Below are 17,049 nucleotides of genomic sequence, written 5' to 3'. Positions count from 1 at the left end.
AGAGGTTTAGAGAGCATCAGTTGTATGCTACGGTTAAGAAGTTTGAGTTCTAGCTACCGAAAGTGACATTCCTTGGACATATCGTTAGTGGAGATGGGATTAAGGTAGATTCGGCAAAGGTTGAGGCAGTTAGGGATTGGCCGAAGCCAAGGAACACCTCGGAGATTAGAAGCTTCCTTGGATTAGCAGGTTATTACAGGCGGTTCATGGAAGGGTTTTTGAAGATTGTCGCACCGATGACAGAATTGACACAGATGAATCTGAAGTTCACCTAGTCAGATAAGAGTGAGAGTAGCTTCCAAGAACTAAAGCAACGACTGATCACTGCTCCTATGTTGAATCTTCCTTCGGAGGGGGAAAGGTTTGTAGTGTACTGTGACACATCAAGGTTGGGGTTGGGATGCGTGTTGATGGAGAATGAGAAGGTTATCTCCTATGCATCATGACAGTTGAAGGATTATGAGCAGCGATACCCTACCCATGAACTGGAGTTTGCAGTGGTGGTATTCACACTGAAAGTTTGGCGACATTACTTGTATGGAGAGAAGTGCGAGATATACACCGATCATAAGAGTTTAAGGTATTTCTTAATCCAGAAGGACTTGAATATGAGACAGAGATGTTTGTTGGAGTTGGTGAAGGACTATGATTGTGACATCCTTTACCACCTAGGGAAAGCCAATGTAGTGGAAGATGCGTTGAGACGGAGAGGCCCAAGACAATTATTTAGTTCGAAGCAGATATCGAAGGAATTGGCAGAAGAGATGACCAGAGCGAGGATAGAACTGGTTGTGGGCCAGTTGGCCAACATTACTTTATTGTCTACCCTCCTGAAGAGGATAATAGAGAGTCAGTTGGATGATACACAGTTGCAGGAGGTTAAAGGGAATATCCTAGCTGGAGTGGCTAAGGATTATTCCATTTCAGAGACTGGTTTAATATGGTATAAGGGTCGGATATGTGTTCAGATGGATATGGGTATTAGACGAGAGATACTTGACGAATCCCATACTACACCATATTTTCTCCATCCAGGCACCACGAAGATGTATCAAGATCTAAAAACTTTATATTGGTGGCCCGTGATGAAGAAGGACGTAGTTGAATACGTGGCCAAGTGTTTAACCTGTCAGCAGGTGAAGGCTGAGCATCAGTGACTAGCGGGGTTGTTATAGCCTTTAGGTATTCTCGAATGGAAGTGGGAAGACAATACCATGGATTTTGTGGGAGGTTTACCCAGGACAGTGGGGCTACATGACTCGGCGTGGGTGATAGTAAACAGATACACCAAGTCAGCTCACTTTCTACCAGTGAGGATGACCTATATTGTGGATCAGTATGCAGAGTTATATGTGAGGGATAGTGTACGTCTCCAAGGGGTTCGTAAATCTATAGTATCGAATCGGGATCCCATATTTACCTCCAAGTTTTGGGGCGGTTTACAGAAGGCTATGGGAACTCAGTTGAAGTTTAGTACGACCTTTCATCCTCAGACAGATGGGCAGTCTGAGAGAATAATTAAGATATTGGAGACATGCTTAGGGCGTGTGTATTAGAATTTAAGGTATTTTAGAGTAAGTATTTTCCGTTGATTGAGTTTTCATACAACAACAATTATCAATCAACAATTGGAGTAGCTCCATACGAGATGTTGTATGGAAGGAGATGTAGATCGCCCTTTCATTGTGATGAGATGGGTGAGAGAAAGTATTTGGGATCGAAGATGGTTCAGAAGATAAATGAAGCTATTACGAAGATTCGAGCTAGGATGCTCGCCTCACAGAGTAGACAGAAAAGCTATGTTGATCCTAAGCGTAGGGACGTGGAGTTCCATGTAGGGGACCACGTATTTCTGCGAGTTTCACCGTTACGGGGGATGAGGACGTTTGGAAAAAAAGGGCAAGTTGGGCCCTAGATTCATATGACCTTTTGAGATCCTAGAGAGGATCGGGCAGGTAGCCTATAGATTGGCTCTGCTACCATCGTTACCTGGAGTTCACGACATATTCCACATTTCTATGCTTCAAAAGTATGTCTTAGATACGACTCATGTTTTGAGATATGAGGATTTGGTGTTGCAGACAGATTTGTCGTATGAAGAGTGATCAGTTCAGATCCTAAACAAGAAAGATAAGGTTCTACAGAACAAGATGATTCCTCTAGTCAAAGTATTATGGAGGAATAACAGGGTCGAGGAAGTGACCTATGAGCTTGAGTCAGCTATATGGGATCAGTATCCCGATTTATTCAGGTAAAATTTGATGATGAAATTCTCAGTAGGATGGGATAGTTGTAATGACCCAAAATGCTAATAGAATTTAGTACCTGGATTAGCGTGCCGAGAGGGCATAATTGGATATGTATGTGATATGTGATTTAAATGCGTGACTATGTGGTACGCATGATTTATATGATTATGAGAATATATAATATGCATGTGGGTCCTTTACTATTTACAAGGACGTATTTGTAATTTTGGCCCGTTAAGGGCATAATGTGACTATGTGTGATAAATGGTTGAGACCACATTATTATGTGGATATATTTGTAGTATATGACTCGAGACGATCCTAGTGAGCGGATTAGCGAAATAGTCACTGCGGGGTTTAATACCCGGCTCGGAGTTAGCCTAGGGGTATTTTAGGAATTTAGAATATATTCTGGGGTTTATTGAGTAACAGATAACTATTTAGTAATTAGTTGGGCATGATGGGATTAATTGGAAATTGGTAGGATGACTCGAGGATTAGCGGGAAACGGGGGTGGAATGACCATTTTACCCCTAAAGACAGTTAGAGGGCTAAGAAAGCATTGAGGCAATTTGGTCTTTGTTTAAGCAAGGGTTATACTCAGAACTCTTAGGGAAATACGAGAATGTAGGTGAAGACATTTGATATCTCTCACTCTCCCACATACACGTTTCTTTTCCTCTCTCTAAAACTATGGGGAACCTCTGCATTTTGAAGGAGAAGCTAAGAGAACAAGCTGGGAATTGAGCTGAGTATGGATTGAGAAGAACCTAATGAGTTAAGGCTAGAAGTGGACAGAGTTTAGCTGGGGGATTCAAGCTATCAGTTCAGGTAAAATCTAACTCTTGATTGATGAATTATGTTTAAACAATGTTAGAACTTACAACTTGCATGAACTTAGTTTTCAAGTTTGATTTTGGGTATTTGAGGAGAGTATGGAATTGTGTATAGATTGGATATGATGTTTAGGTTATAGGGATGAGTATTGTGCGTTCAATTCTGAGTTTGGATAAAGGTTTAGGTTGAATTTTAAAGCTTAGACTCGAGGGAAACACTGGAAAAATGGTGGTTTCACTGTGTTTGGGAACTCGGGTCGCAGCCCTGTTCTTCAAGCACCACGGCCTGCGTCCTTGAAGTGGCTAGGATGCTTGTGATTCTCCAGGTATGCCACAACCCAACAGGTGCAAGTCGCGGCCCGTGTCCTCCAGCAGGGAGGGCCTGGCTGCTCTTTAAGGGGTGTGCCACGACCCTTAAGGGCAAGTCGCGACCCTAAATGGGAAATAAAGGGCAGCCAAGATTTAGGCTTGGGGATTGAAACCTAAGCGCTCGAGACGAATTCTACTACTCAATTTAGTAGAATTCAAGGTCCCAGAGGCTGGTATTTATTTCCTAAACATTTATTTGGATTAGAAATTGATAATTGTCCATGGTTACTGTGACTAGGTTTATCGAGGCTCAATATTGAGGATCGTGTTCGAGACCACTCTTCATTTATTACTCAAGATTCGAGGTAAGAAAACTTCACCCATGTGATTGTCTTTGGGTCTGAGATTCCCTGTAATTGAATATATGTATTATGTGACTGTATGGATGTTGTATGCAATATAAAAGTACGACCTAAGGCTGCCGGGGCTGATGATAAGTGTACTGAACGCATCTCAACCTAAGCGAGCCGGGATCGGCTATATAACCAGAGGGCTCGACCTAAGGGCGCCGACAACTAATTGTTTGTGTTATTGATTGAAATATATGTTGAAAGTATATATTTATCTCTGTATAGCTTTATATCTGTATTCTGCTGATTATTTGAACTGATTGGATTAAAGATGATTACATGCTCTTGTTGCTATTCATATTTGTTGTTTATGGTTTTCTTGCTGGGCCTTGGCTCATGGGTGCTATGTGGTGAAGGTAAAGGCAAAGGGAAATTGGACCAACCATGAGTTGGAGAGCTCTGGGGGCAGAGTGTACATCGTCAGCTGCTTGACTGCCACGACCGAGGGAAAGTTATAGGAATAGAGCTCTAAATTGTATTTTGCCATTAGACTGGCTTTTGTTGCAACAACTTTTGGAAATTGTATTTACGACTTATACCATGTTTTTGGGATCCTATGTATCAAGCATTTGTTTTAATGAAAATTAACCACTTATGATCAAAATATCTTAACCCTAACCTGTTAGTTGACTTTAGGGTCACATCTACGTTCAAATGACTTGATTTGCGAGTCTTGCACTATTTAAAAATACATAGTGTAACAGTCTTTATTATCTAGTGCGTTACAAAAGGAGACCGACTCTTTACCAAGTAAGTATAACTCACTTTATGTTGTGTTTTCTATATGTTAAATAATGGTTTTTGATGGTTTATTTTCAGATTTTAGCACCATGAACCCAAGCATCGTTAGGGCTCTTAAAGCTATAAGAATAGTACCTGACCCAGATGGCAAGACAAAATTTGAAAGGGTATTCCTTAGGATAAACCTGAACCATCAAGAAATAGAAAGGATCATTGCCAGTCATAGCGCCCTGCTTAAGTCCCATGAGAAATTGATAGGTCTCATGTATTCTGTGAAACTGACATTAGCTGAACCAAGTTTAATGATAGTCCGGATAAAGTCCTGTGTGATCAAAACATCTTAATCGAGGACTAATATGATATATTTATGGATAGATTTCCCTGCAATTTTAGAATTTATCAAGGATATTGATTTACCAAATGGGGAAATAGGTGATAGGACACTACAGTTAGCTAACAACCTTAGAGAAGGAATCCTTAGCAATATCCTTTTCACCTCATGCTTTATTTACACCTAAGACGATTACGATGACCTTACAGAAATGTTAGAAGAAGGGTCGAACATAGATAATTAGAATAAGTGCATGATAATTAGTTTTATTTTTAAGTATTAGTAAAACTTTTCTAGTTTGTAAATAAATTTTATTTTAGTAAAGATTGTCATTTTCTTTTATTTTATTAGTAATATTATGATTAACATATTTTTGGCTCTATAGAAAGTGTAAAATTTAAATTCCTCTCTTACGGGTTAGCCCATTTGTGAAGGCCCATTTACTTTACATTATTAGATTAGACCTAATTAAAATGAATAACAATTAATAAAGCAAGGGTTTAAATTCCTATCTTTCTGGTTCAAATGGAACTCAAGGGGCTTGAGTAATGGGTATGACATACTAAACCCAACCCTCCTCCATGGAAAATTCAATTGTTAATGCCCATTTACCCGAGTTGGACATATATGTATTAGGGTAGTTTTAGCTTATAGATGGACCTTAACAGATATTGGTATAATAGGCTAGGTTAGCATTTTGTTTGCTTTTGTTATTATATTAGTTTTTATAAATACTCTCATTTGGGGAAGAAAAGAAACTATGGACTAGGAACCCTGGAGATCAGTTTGAATAAATGACTGAGGTCAAGGCCGAGGAAGAGGCCGAGGCCGTGGATGAGAACGAGGTAGGGGAAAGGCTGCCGCCGCAATACAAGAAGAATTTTTGGACATATCGGAAGCCTCGAAAGTGTCGGAAGTACCAGCAATCCCAAAAGTAGCAGAGGAACTGGTAGCTGTGGCCGCCAGAATTAATTTAGAAAGAGAAAATGCCTATCTTAGGTCAGAACTATGGAGAAAGGAGGAGGAGTTCAATAATAGATAAATCGAGGCCAACGACAGTAGGTAGCGCAACCTGTTATACTGCTGAGTCTAGTTTTGTGTTGTGTTTAGGTTGTGTTTTTGGGTAGTTTTTATTTAGTTTCTCTATATTTTTTTTTTGATCAAGAAGGAAAGGATCTTCATTGAACAAACACAAGCTGTACAAACAAAGTGCTAAGCACTACAAAACCGAAATGGAAAACAAGCCAACAGCCCCAACACTAATTACACTGTAAATGCCTTAACAAGGAAAGCTCTTGGACTGAAAAATTTCGAAACTTAACCAAGAAAAGTCTATATTTAATAACAGATTTAATCTCATTAACAAGACAGTTAGCTGCCAAAGAATAGTCTTCAAAAACACTTCTGTTCCTATTTCTCCAAAGGCTGTACACAGTAGCAGCAATAGCAAGGTTCAGCAAGGCTGCCAGCAGACCACGCCGAGGACGAGCTAGCCAAACACACCAGCTGGAGAAATCACTCAGCCAAGCACTAAACCCAAACCAGCTAAACAGAATATGAAGCACTTGAGTAGATAAACAGCAGGTAAAGAAAAGATGCTGGTGACTTTCAGGAAAGCAACCACAAACCGGACACAAATGAACAGGCACCACAATATGCAGCTTTAACAGATTATCTCTAGTAAGGAGATGTTCATTGATCACTTGCCAAAGCAGAAATCGATGCTTAGGTAATGAGAGCTTGCACCAGACAGCAGAATAATAATCCACAATCTGCTGGTTTTGAACTGAATTATACAGCTTTGATGGCAGAAACCTCCCAGAACTACCTGCTGCCTTAACCTCATTTAGACCAAATTTCTCCCTTATGTGGCATAATTTCCTCCAATACCAGCTACAGTCCGATTTCAGAGTATAACACCAGAAATTACAGCCTTTCAAATATATAGAGTTAACCCATAAGATCTTAGGCCGCTCAGATAAAGCCCAAACGTACTTGGCAAGAATAGCTCTGTTCCAAAGGGCACCATCTCTAAAACCAAGACCACCATACGCTTTTGGAAGGAAAACCTTCTTCCAAGAGGCTAAATGAGGTTTACTTCTCATACCAGCACCATCCCAAAGGAAGCTACGGCACAATTTCTCAATTTCCTTAACAACACTCTGAGGTAAAATAAAGATACTCATCCAATAGTTACGGAGATCAAATAACACTGAATGGATAAGCTGCATTCGGCCTGCATAGGAGAGGTGTCTACTAGACCAAGAAATAAGTCTCAATCTGATTTTTTGCAAAATTATATCACAATCCTCATGACGCCACTTAGTTGGCCTCATAGGAACCCCCAGGTACTTGAGCGGAAAGGACCCTTCCATAAGATTCATCTCCTGAGAGATGACATTCCGAACAGTAGAAGAAACTCCTCCAAAAAAGATTTGAGACTTAGCTGAATTAATGGTCAAACTGGTAGCCAAACTGAAATCATCAAGCGCAATCTTAAGGGAAAAAACAGCCGACTGAGTACCCTTACAAAAGATGATCAAGTCATCAGCAAAACAAAGATTGACAAGCTTTAAACTCTTGCACATTGGATGAAATCTGAAAGAGGGATCAAGAGCCGCTAGTTGAAGCCTCCGAGTCAAGTATTCCATGATAAGAACAAATAAAAGAGGAGACATTGGATCTCCCTGACGCAGCCCCTTCTTACCCTTAAATTTGCCTTGAACACAACCATTCATGAGTAAAGAATAAGAAGTATTCCTTAAACACATCATAATCCATCCTATAAACTTCATAGGAAAACAGAGAGCTTTTAAGAGATCCTCAAGGAATTGCCAATCTACCGTATCATAAGCCTTGCTCAAATCAATCTTTATAGCACATCTTGGGGAAGTAATAGCTCGACCATAATTTTTAATAAGATCTTGAAAGATCATGATATTATGGGCTATTGAACGACCTCTAATAAACGCCCCCTGGTTTGGCTGAACAATAGCCGGAAGAACCAACGCCAAACGAGAACATAAGAGCTTAGCAATACATTTGTATAATGTGGTGCAGCACGCAATTGGCCTATAATCAATAGCTCGAGAAGGGTTGGCCACCTTAGGAATTAAGGACAAAGAAGTCTCATGCAAGTCTGATGGAAAGTTCCCTGATTCAAAACAGTTACTAATAGCAGAACAAACTTCGTGGCCAACAATCTGCCAGGCAGCCTTGAAAAATCCTGAACCATAACCATCCGGACCTGGCGATTTGATAGAGGGAATACCAAATAAAGCTGTCCTAATTTCCTTAGCTGAAAAGGGCTTTAACAGTAACGTTTGGTGATCAATGGTAAGCTTGGGACCAAACTCTAAACAAGCCAAATTGATGCTGCCAGAAGCTGAACTCTGATTCCCCAAATAACCTCTGAAATGCTCAACAAAATGAGAGACAACCTCAGGAAAACTATCTAGCAGCTGACCCTGATCATTAACAAAAGAAGCAATACCATTAGCAGCTCTTCTTTGCTTCAGATAAGCAAAGAAGAAAAAGGTATTCAAGTCTCCCTTCTGTAACCAATCCACTTTACTTCTTTGAGACAAAAAACTGTAAAACAATTTTTCCTAAATAAAATAAGCTTCAGCAGCTTCTTTAGCACGTTGCTGGTAGCACAACTCAGTCGGGAAAGCTTGAGCTTTTAATTGAGCTTCCTGATAATTTTCTTTAGCCATATCAAAACTCAAACCAATATCTCCAAAGGTATTGTGATTAAACTTCTTTAAACTGTGTTTCAACCTCAGGGATTTTAAGAAAACAACCCTTAAACCAGTAGCGTGAATAGGTAAATGCCAGCTGAACCGAACCACTTCCAAGAATTGAGGATGATCAGCCCAAAAATTGTAGTACCTGAACAGCTTTGTACCCAAACTCACCTTGGACTGAATATTGACAATACAAGAGCAATGATCTGATATAATTACCCATTTAAAGACTGCAGAAGCAAACGGAAAAAGATCAAACCAATGTACATTAACAAAAGCATGATCAATTTTAGAAAAAATGCGAGCTGAACCATTTTGGTTATTAGTCCAAGTGAAAAACGATCCTAGACTTTTTAAGGGAACCATGTGAGCCTCCTCAAGCCAAGCAACCGAATCCATCAATTCAACACCAGAAATAGGATTACCACCAACTTTATCCATACCAGAAAAAGGGCGTTGAAGTCCCCTAAAATAATCCAAGCATCACGCACACAAGAAATTCTAAGTAACCCTTCCCACAAACTCCTTCGACCTTCTAACGAATTGAAGTCATAGACAAAAGTAATAAAAAACTTGTGCTTCTGACCCACCATCGAAACCAAACAGTGAACAAATTGAGGAGAATCCTCAAGAATAGTAACCTTGACAAAAACCTTCCTCCAAACAATCAAAAGTCTACCCTCTGTTACCCTAGTATAAAAATTCCAGTTAGGTAACTTTTGCTTCATAAAATCCAGCACTTTAGAACCCTTCATCTTAGTCTCTAATAAACCTCCAATACCTATTTTGAATCTACTACAAATATCCACAACCACTCTATGCTTATTAGAACTACTCAGACCCCTTAAATTCCAACTAAGAATATTACTATTATCCATTAGTAGAAATAGGTAAGGGAATACCATCTTTGTTACCACACACATGCTCTTGAAGAACCTGAAATTGGTTGAGTTTATCTTGTCCTTGCCCTGAGTTCGTTGTAGATGAACCTGCCTTTGGCCCAGATTTCGGATGAAAGGCAACTCGTTTAGGAGTAAGCCATCTATTGCTGTGTTGCTTATCAATATCCATATCTGAACTAGCTCGAGAATTAGGCTGATTGCCCTCTGAAGTAGTGATCGGGTCCCTGTCTTTTTCAGCTATATTAACCTAATCTCCTCCCTTTGCTACAGTACCCAAACCAACAATCTCCAAACCAGTAGACATTGCCTCTTCAATACTCGGCTTAGGCTTCTCCTCCTCTTTAGATGACTGCTCTTTTTTTACCCATTTTGCTTTCAGCTCCCTTCGACATTCCATCTCAGCATGACCAAAACCATTACAAGCTTTACATTTAATAGGAATCCATTCATATTCCACCTCTTGTTCCATAATCTGACCAAATTCATTCAGAAATTGAATTGTTCTAGGGGGATTATCTGTTGCTTCCATCTCCATAAGTACTCTAGCAAACTGAATTCTTGAGCGCTCCCTAGTGAATTTATCAACCATAATCGGTTTACCAAGCGATATTATGCTTAGAGCAATATTATGCTTTTTTTGATTTGTTTTCAAGTTGTAGCTTATAAATAAAGGAAAAGAATAATTGGAGCAAATTGGTAGAAAAATAATGAAATGTTCGCTTTTTGGTGTTGGTTATGTGAAAAGATGAATCCCGAAGCAATTTTATGGCTTCGGTGAATTTTTGGGACCAAAAGCACAAAAAATGAAGAAGTTGTTAAGGGTCGCGACACTATGATGTTGAGCCGTGTTCAGGTCCAAGGCAGAAAACTTATTTTTCGAGGTTTGACATGGGCTGTGGCGCAAGAACAGAGGGTCGCAACGCTGAAGGCTTTGTTTTCTTAGAAATTGACCAAGAGTCACGATGCTGAAAAGGTTGGGTCGTGGCCTGCCTGATGTCCACGCAAAGCCCAAATTGACATAGGCCGCGACACTTGAAGTGCTGGGCCGCGACCCGCATTGTTTCTGATGGAAAAAAAATTAAGTTTTAGTTCTAATTTCGAAAGAAGAAGGGAGAGGAGGATGAACTTCAAAGCGAGGAACACACCAAGGAGCATCTCCATTCGCTCTCTAAAGTTCATTTTCTGTTTCTTTTTAATTCTATGTTATTTTTAATTATTTCTAGTAGATTTATTGTTTTTAATTATCAAGATACAAAACCAATTTTCATCAACCAAATAGAAACTAAGAATTAATTATCTAGGAATTGATAATTCAGTGCTTGTAGGACGATACTTGGTCTTACCAAGAAATTATTACAAATTGGGACTGTGTGAACTTTCATAGCTTTAATTTTCACAACAAGTTTTTGGCGCCGTTGCCAGGGACTTAAAATTATCAATATCAAAGTAAATAATTTTATTTATAATTTGGTTGTTCTTTGAAGTGTTTCTAACTTGTTTTACGTGCATTCTTGATCATTTTTTTTTCCGGTAGTGCTGTTATATGTGTAGCAGATAGCCTTGTTCCTGTTAATTCTGAGATTCAGAAAGCGTATAGGCAGAATCGTAGAAACAAGAAAGCTACTGGTCGAACTGTGGTTATGGTAATCCTCAAAACCATGATGGGTTTAATGGAGGGGTGCCAGAAGTGGTGTAAGGAAGAGTTCAGAATCCCGCTGAGAGAAGCTTACAAGATTATGTACTCCCAACTGTTACGGGAGTGCAAACAAGTATAAGACCACCGACCGTGGAGGCTAATAACTTTGAGATTAAGCCGACGATTTTACTAATGGGGCAATCCACTGTATAATTTGGTGGCTTACCCTTTAAAGATCCTCATATGCATTTAGCTAATTTTTGAGGAGCTATGTGCAACATTCAAGTATAATGGGGTGAGAGATGATGCAATTAGGTTGAGGCTATTCCCATTTTCACTACGGGATAGAGCTAAAAGTTGGTTCAACTTCCTTCAATCCAATACTATTGATATTTGGGAGGATTTGGCTCAGAAATTCCTTGCCAAGTTCTTTCCTCCATCAAAGACTGCTAAGTTGAGGGGAGAGATTAATAATTTCTATCAGATGGACGGGGAGTCTTTGTATGATGCTTGGGAGCGTTTTAAGGAGTTGTTGAGAAAATGCCCCCATTATGGTATGGAGAAGTAGACGCTGGTCCACAATTTTTATAATGGGTTGTGTGGTACTACTAGTACCACGATTGATGCTGCAGTTGGTGGTGCATTCACGAGTAAGAGTGCCAATGAAGCATATGAATTATTAGAAGACATGGCCACCAACAACCAGCAATGGTCTGATGAGAGGTCAACTAGTGTTAGAATGGTTGCATGTGTTCATGAACTTGACGCCATCACTGCCTTGACTGCTCAGGTTGCTTCCTTGACAAAACAGTTGCAACAGAATATCGTGTCTGCTAATGCCATTCAGATGTCGGCAGCTTGTGAAATTTGTGGTGAACCTCACCAATTTGAGCAGTGTATGACAATAAAGTTCAATAACACCATCCCTATGGAGCAAGTGAACATGATGAGCAATTTTAATAGGCAAGCCAACAATCCTTTCTCCAATTCATTTAATCCAGGGTGGAAAAATCACCCTAATTTTTCATGGAGAATTAATCAGGGCCAGCAACCTCAATTCCAACCTCAATCTCAACAGATTATGTCCCAACCTCCAGCACCACCACCTAGGCCACGAGTTCCTGAAGAGAAGTCAAATGAGTTACAAGCTGCACTGTTGACCTTGACCAACTCCTAAGCTCAGTTTATGACTGAAACTCAGTCATACATCAGAGATCTTGAAATGCAAGTGGGTCAATTGGAAAATTTGTTACAAAGCAGACCTCAAGGAAATTTTCCAAGTAATACTGAGGTGAATCCTAAAAGGCAGTGCAATGCAATATCTTTAAGGAGCGGTAATGAGTTGGAAGAGCCAGTTGAGAAATGTATTCTTCCACCGAAAATGGAGTCTGCAATGAAAGGAAAGGTGGAAAAAAAGGTTACTGAGAACGTTGAGAAGAAGTAGTAATAAGTGAGTATACATCATCACATAAAAATTCCTTTCCCACAAAGGGTACGCAAGAACAACCTAGATAAATAGTTTGCAAAGTTTTTGTAGGTATTTAAGAAACTGCATATCAATATCCCCTTTGCAGAAGCGCTTGAGCAGATGCCAACCTACCTTAAATTCTTGAAGGATATTTTATCAAAAAGAAGTAACTTGGAGGAATACGAGATTGTTGTGCTTATTGGGGAGTGCAGTGCAATATTGCAAAAAGAAACTACCTCCAATGCTTAATGATCCGGGTAGTTTTACTATTCCTTCTACTATAGGGAATGCAGTTTTTGAGAAGGCATTATGTGATTTAGGGGCAAGTGTGAATCTGATACCTCTATCTTTCTATAGAATATTGAAATTGGGAGAATCTCGCCCTACTATTGTGTCCTTACAAATGGCGGATCGTTCAGTGAAGCACCCAAGAGTTATTATTAAGGTTGTATTGGTGAAAGTAGACAAATTCATCTTTCCTACGGAATTTAATATTCTTGATATATTGGAAGATGAAAATCAATAGATTATTCTTGGGAGACAAATTTTAGCTACTGGAAGGGCGCTAATTGATGTACAAAAAGGGGAATTGAAGCTACAAGTGCAAAATGAGGAGGTAACATTTACTGTTTTTGCTGCAACTGAAATTCCAACATGTTGTAGAGTGGATGTGATAATAGGAGGCGGTAGTAAGGTGGAAGTTATCAAGAGAAATGTCATTGCTCAAGATGGTAGTCGAACAGTGCGTAATCATGTGAAAAGGTTCTTTAGTAGGAAAGCTTGAATGTTACATGAGCAGTGGAAAGCTCCAAAAAGTTGCAACATCATAAGACAGACTTTCTTATATGACAGTTTGGCTCTTAAGGATTCGAGGGGTAAACTTGATCTGAGTTAAATTTGAAGATGAATTTAGCGTCTAGATAAATGACGTAAACGACAACGCATTTGGAGGCTTTCTAATCCTTTATTTGCTATTTTTTATTAGTTTTATTTAAGTTTTGGATTATGAACATTTTAATTTTAGAATTTTGATAACTTTTTTTTATTTTAGGATTAGCTTGAATTTTTTTTAAGTGTTAAATTTGTAATGTCGAATCATGAAAATCGATAAAAAAAAGAAAAAAAAAATAGGGTCACGATGCTACTTCGAGCCCAACTCATAAATTTCCAAGTTTAATCCATATAAGCCACCACATTTTGGCTACCTAAGGAAGACGGTGGCAAGGGTCCTTCGTCGTGAGTAGTCTGAGTTTGTCAGGTCAGTTTATTTTCCTTTGCTTTTATTTTGAACATTGTGGACAATGTTCATATTAAGTTTGGGGGAGGAGATTTACTTTCGTTTTGTATATATTGAGTAGTTTGTTTTAGTTATGTTTGTGCTTTAGTTTCTTTTGTGTTTTAGTTGTGTATTGTATTTGGTTCGTCTTTTAATTACTGTGTTGTTGTGTCTAGGATGTTTAGAGTGTCATGTTTGTTGAATCAAGTTGATAATGATAACCAATGATATTGAGTGAATACAGTGTGATATAATTTGATGGAGCTGAAAGCTATGCTATGGAAAAAAATCGTGTGCTTAAGTTGGATATTTCTTGAGTTTACTTGTTGTTATTAATATAGATGAACACTTGATCATGATTGTTGAATTTCTTGTACTCAATGGTGTGGTTCATGCATTTTTGAGTCTTTGGTTTGAGGAAAGATGTTGGGAAATTCTAAAACTTGATTGTTTATTATTTTAGACAAAATTTTTGAGACTTTGCATGCTTAGGAAGATGATTAAGGCGTTTTGTTGGAACATTTAAGCCTTTCCAGCCGACCTTTACAATTTGATATCCATAGTTAACTTGTTTGAGCTTTAAATTAACTTTTTCATTGTTTGTACCATGTTTTGAGCTTCATCAACCTCAGTTATATTCCTTTCCCATTGCCTACCATGAGTATATAATATGTAATTGGGGAAGTAATGTGTTAGGAATGGATTTTAGAGAGAGAGAGAAGAAAAGAAAAAATATATATTATATTTCATTCTCATTTGCCGTGAGTAATAAAGAAATAAGTCTGGAGGACGTATACATATTCTGAAGAAAAAAACAAACAAAAGAAAAAAAAGAGAAAAAGAAATATATATATTTGGTTGAGTTACGATAAATCTCTCTCGAGCAATGAACAAGAGGTAATGAAGGGTTGAATGTGGATTGTAAAGTTGTATATTGGTTTGATTGGTTTATATACTTGTGGTAGGTTGAGCTTAAATGTCTTTTTCACCCACTTTCACCTAAGTCGTTCGTGATAACCTTGAAAAGTCATTGTGATTCTTGAGCATGTTTTAGTCTAAATTAGTGGAGAATAGTAAGTTTGCAAGCCAAAGGGATTATGGACTCGATGGACTGCTGGTGTGAATTGAGTTTGTGTAAACTGTGTTGTGTACTTATTTATTCATTAATCATGATTTGGTTTTCATAGATGCTTCTAAGTGAATATGAGAAATATCTGACTTGAAATTCTGGATTGTAAAAAGATGGCTATAATGTTCTAAGGATGATATTGCATGGTATTCATGATTTTTGAGGCCAGATCAATTGTTATTGACTTGATTCATTTTAGAGTTCTTTTGTGTTTTTTTAGAGTGTTTAGAGTGCTTTACTCGAGGGCGAGTAAAGGTTATGTTTGGGGAAGTTTGTTGAGTCTAGTTTTGTGTTGTGTTTAGGTTGTGTTTTGGGTATTTTTTATTTTGTTTCTTTATTGTTTAGTGCAGTATTATGCTTATTTTTGTTTTTTTTTTCTTCAGGTTTTAACTTATAAATAAAGGAAAAGAAAAATTGGAGCAAATTGGCAGAAAAAATGATGAAAATTTGGCTTTTTGGTGGTGATTCAATGAAAAGATGAATCCTCAAGCAATTTTATGGCTTCGGTGAATTTTTGGGACCAAAAGCACAAAAAATGAGGAACTTGTTAAGGGCCACAAAGCTATGATTCTGAGTTGTGGCCAGGTCCAAGTCAGAAAAGCTAGTTTTTCGAGGTTTGACATGGGCCGCAGCTGAAGGCTTTATCTGCCCAGAAATTGACCCAGAGCTGCGACACTGAAAACCCACCTGACGTCCACGCGAAGCCCATATTGACATGGGTCGCGACACTTGAATTGCTGGGCTGCGGCCCGCATTGCTTCTGAAGGAAGGAAATTTTTTTAGGTTTTAATTCTATTTTCGAAAGAAGAAAGGAGAGGAGGATGAACTCTAAAGCAAGGAACACACCGTGGAACACCTCCATTCGCTCTCTATAGTTCTTTTTCTATTGCCTTTTAATTCTATGTATTTTTAAGTGTTGTTTATGTTTAGAATGACAATGTTGAACTGAATCTTTATTAGGGTTTTTAATGGATTCTCTTGAACTCCTTTGATGATGTAATGCAATATTAGTGTTTTTATTCTTCGTCTATTAAGCCTATTTGAATCTATTTTAATGCATGAAATTTGATTGACCATCTTATTTCATTATCTATTTGTGTTTGAATTGAAATTATGAAAAGTGAAAGTTAAACAAGCTTTGATTGAAACAACATAGATTTAATCTAGAACAAAAATATCTAGGTTATTTGTGTAGCATCTAGGTTGTGAATTCATTGCCTCCTAATCGTTGAATTTATCATAGAAATATAGAAAGTTCACAATTAGGTTGAGTTTTATAATTCCTAATCCAATTATAAAATACCTCGACAACTTGTTAGCTTAATAAGAACAAGAGTTTTTAACATTGTGTAAGTGATTGATAGGAGAGATTGTAGATGAAATTAAAATTCCTAAACTGTTTAAATTATTGGAATTTTATTCTTGTTTATGTTCTTACAATTTTGCATTATTTATAGTATTTTTATTGTTTTTAATTATCAATATACAAAACAAATTTTCATTAACCAAATAGAAGCTAAGAATTAATTATCTCGTGATTGATAATTCAATCCTTGTGGGACGATGCTTGGTCTTACCAAGAAATTATTACAAATTGCTATTGTGTGCACTTGTATAGCTCTAATTTTCACAACATATACCCCTAGCAAAACTTATGCAATTGGCTGAACGTCACTACGAGGTAGTGTACCAGCATTTCAGAAAACAACAACCCCCAAATTTTGACAGCAGATCTCATTAGGTAGAAGCATAAGAGTGGCTTCGATCAATAGAATCCATCTTGGAACACATGCGACTAGAAAATGAAAATTGATTTTCATGCGCTTCAAGTCTACTTAAGAAAGATTCTCACATTTGGTGGGATGTGGTAAAATAAACCAGGGATGTAACAACAATGACTTGGGATGAGTTCATCCAAGTTCTTAATAAGAAGTATTATAGTCCAGAGATTCTAGCCACTAGGGTGGACATATTTATCATGCTAAATCAGGGGAACTCAACTGTAACTGAGTACTC

At 38.1% G+C, this 17,049-nt stretch overlaps 1 non-coding gene across 1 annotated transcript; it reads right to left on the bottom strand.

Annotated features, from left to right (window-relative positions):
• Window positions 1–11,611: 11,611 nt before the first annotated feature.
• On the bottom strand, window positions 11,612–11,718 carry LOC133781023 (small nucleolar RNA R71). The gene has a single exon (XR_009869821.1). It is a non-coding gene; the product is annotated as a small nucleolar RNA R71 (small nucleolar RNA).
• Window positions 11,719–17,049: the final 5,331 nt, after the last annotated feature.

Source organism: Humulus lupulus, chromosome 5 (assembly GCF_963169125.1).
Source record: "Humulus lupulus chromosome 5, drHumLupu1.1, whole genome shotgun sequence".
Lineage (NCBI taxonomy): Eukaryota > Viridiplantae > Streptophyta > Magnoliopsida > Rosales > Cannabaceae > Humulus > Humulus lupulus.
Note: the sequence above shows the minus strand (reverse complement) of the source record. Positions and strands in the feature narration are given on the sequence as shown.